This window comes from Canis aureus, chromosome 1 (assembly GCF_053574225.1).
Source record: "Canis aureus isolate CA01 chromosome 1, VMU_Caureus_v.1.0, whole genome shotgun sequence".
NCBI classification, from domain to species: Eukaryota; Metazoa; Chordata; class Mammalia; order Carnivora; family Canidae; genus Canis; species Canis aureus.
In genome coordinates, this window is record NC_135611.1 from 114,818,636 (window position 1) to 114,820,967 (window position 2,332).

The 2,332-nt window shown below is 45.5% G+C and overlaps 1 long non-coding RNA gene across 2 annotated transcripts; it reads left to right on the forward strand.

Moving 5' to 3' along the window:
• The first annotated feature begins 914 nt into the window (after positions 1–914).
• Positions 915–2,128, forward strand: LOC144293100 (uncharacterized). Of its 2 annotated transcripts, none has more exons than XR_013360616.1 (3): positions 915–1,357; positions 1,647–1,770; positions 1,887–2,128. It is a non-coding gene; the product is annotated as an uncharacterized LOC144293100 (long non-coding RNA). The 2 variants fall into 2 exon arrangements; XR_013360610.1 differs by having other exon boundaries at positions 1,647–1,738; positions 1,857–2,128.
• The last annotated feature ends 204 nt before the right edge of the window (positions 2,129–2,332 follow it).

A 2,332-nucleotide genomic window follows, 5' to 3' on the forward strand; every position in this document is an offset into this window, starting at 1 on the left:
CTGATGTAACCCAGAGGCTGCCAGCCTATGACATCTGGCTTGTCCATTCCGACCCTCATTCATAAGGGAACTGACAACACAGTGAGACCGCTAGGGGACTTCCTCTGATCACTCAGGAATTGTCATCAGGAGATGCTTCTGCACCCTCACTAGTATAAAGTGAGAGAAGAAAAAGATAAATCAACCGACAATGGTCAAGGGCTTGGGAAGGGAGCTGAATTCATTTCCTGTTGCTGCTGCAACAAATTACCATAGCCTTAGTGGCTTAAAACTACAGAATTTCTTCTAGCACAGTTCTGGAGGTTAGAGTCCCAAGTGACTTTCACTGCGTTAAAGTCAAGGTGTTGTCAGGGCTGGTTCCTTCTGGAGGCACTGAGTGGAGAGCCCAGTGTCCTCGCATCTCTCGAGTTTCTAGTGGCCACCTTTACTCCTGGGCTTTTTTTTTTTTTTTTTGGAGTTTGATTTGCCAACATATAGTGTAACACCCAGTGCTCATCCCATCAAGTGCCCCCCTCAGTGCCTGTCACCCAGTCACCCTGTCTCCCCACCTACCTCCCCTTCCACTACCCCTTGTTCCTTTCCCAGAGTTAGGAGTCTTTACTCCCAGCCAGATAATCTCCCCCATGTCAAGATCCTTAACTCAATGACATCTGCAAAAGCCCTTTTGCCATGGAAGGTAATATTCCCAAATTTCAAGGATTAGGGCATGGATACGTCTTTAGGGGGTCATTATTCGGCCACCGCGGAGACCATCCACACACCAGAGATTCTGACACATTTCTGGGAGACCGACCAGGTAAAGGCTTGGGAACATGATCCAGAGTGAGGAGGTCACTGCATTCAGGAAAGGGCTGCAGGGAAGAGGGAGACTGGTACGACCAGAGTTGCAGGAAGTACGTGAAAGTGAGAAAAGACAGCCAAGGAGGGCTCAGATGTTAGTCTGTACCTCGGCCTCCCCTCTTCCCCGGGCCACCCAACATTCACATACAGGAAAATAAGAACCAGAGGGCAGTTCCTTAAAGAGATCCAGCTCTCCAATAGCCTGAGATGCTAACTAGGGTGGGTGCTGGCTTCTGAAAAAAGCCAGTCCTAGTCTGGCACTGGTGGAGGCCGGGAGGGCAGCGCCAAGAGGGGCTCCTGGCCTCTCACCCACCCACATGTGAGGCCAGCCTGAAGGCAAGCCCCACACCCGGACACAAAGCTGCCATTCATGCTCCAGCTCAGGCCAGAGGCCCGGAGGGAAACAGTCCAGCATTTGTAACAGGAAGCACAGCCCCATCGCCTACAGACACTAGCCTTGTCGTCATCTGAGTTTGGCAAGGAGCAGGCAAGGATCACCACACAGGACCCAGTCGAGGTGGGCACGCTGTATTGACATGGACTTTTTTGAAAAGTACTGGCCAGTTACCTGGCATATATCCCCTGATTATTTATATATATACAATTATATATTATATGATTATAAATTATTATATATAAATATATGGTAATTGTTATATATTTTATATACTATATATAATACATATTATATATGTTATATATATGTATTTTCAATGTCTGATTGTTTCCTGGTAATTAAATGTTAACTTTTTTCCCCCTACAAGAATTCTGCATTCTGCATGGGAAATTTTATGTGCTTTCTCTAGTGTCACATCAAGAGATCCTTGACATCATGCTGTCCATCTATTGGGGATATTGTTTGATCATTTGGTTAAGAGGGTGTCACCCTCCTCACTAGGTAGGTACATTTTTCCCATTAGCAATGAATAAGTCATCAGCTGGATAATAATTCTGGACTGTTCTCCAACATTTTACCAATGGTTTTAGCATCCTTTGATGATCCATTTTTTTTTAAGATTTTATTTATTTATCCATGAGAGACAGAGAGAGAGAGAGACAGACAGAGGCAGAGACACAGCCAGAGGGAGAAGCAGGCTCCAAGCAGGGAGCCGGATGTGGGACTCGATCCTGGATCTCCAGGATCAGGCCCTGGGCTGAAGGCAGCGCTAAACCACTGAGCCACCCGGGCTGCCCTGATGATCCAATTATTTTACTGGGGACCCTCTGTGAGTTTTCCCCCTAATTTATCTGTAATAAACCACATTATTTGATGAAATAAATTGTTTAGTGCCTGTAAACTTGCATAAACTATGTAATCTGTACCTGGTCCACAGTAGGTGCTTAATAATGGTATCAGTTTTAAAAATCATCGCTGCGATTTGTTACGCACAAACCGACCTGCTTCATTAATTAGGCCCCCAAACTCTCCAAGCAGTAAGACACGACTAAAATGACATCAGGTTATTTATAACTTCTATTCCATTAAGTGTGT